Consider the following 440-nt stretch of genomic DNA (forward strand, 5'->3'; position numbering starts at 1 on the left):
GGTTATAGCTTTCATATAAAAAGGTTTAAATTAGTTTTATAATAGGTGTGTGTACATTGGATACTTTTTCTTCCATTCCTGTGATACTTTGCTAAGAAGAACATTTTCCAGCTCCATCCATGTGAACATGCCTTTTGGAAAGACATCTGGAGAACACTTAGAGAACTAAAAATAGACCAGACTTTGTGGTTTAAACTGAGGACAATACTGCCCTCCTGGAGGGTGTTTTGAAAAGTGGGGGAGGGGGGAGTTTGAGGTTGTCACATGACTTGAGAGTTCTCTTGGCATTTATAGGAGGACTCGGGGTGCAGTCCCTGCTAAGAAGACTTGGCCCAAGTGCAGGTAGTAGAGAAACACGGCAGGGGAGGAGCACCAGCTAGCAGGTGAGCTGATGGGAAGCGGGGGAGGAGCACCAGCTAGCAGGTGAGCTGATGGGAAGC

This window comes from Otolemur garnettii, unplaced genomic scaffold (genome assembly GCF_000181295.1).
Source record: "Otolemur garnettii isolate 467f Iridium unplaced genomic scaffold, OtoGar3 scaffold00004, whole genome shotgun sequence".
Lineage (NCBI taxonomy): Eukaryota > Metazoa > Chordata > Mammalia > Primates > Galagidae > Otolemur > Otolemur garnettii.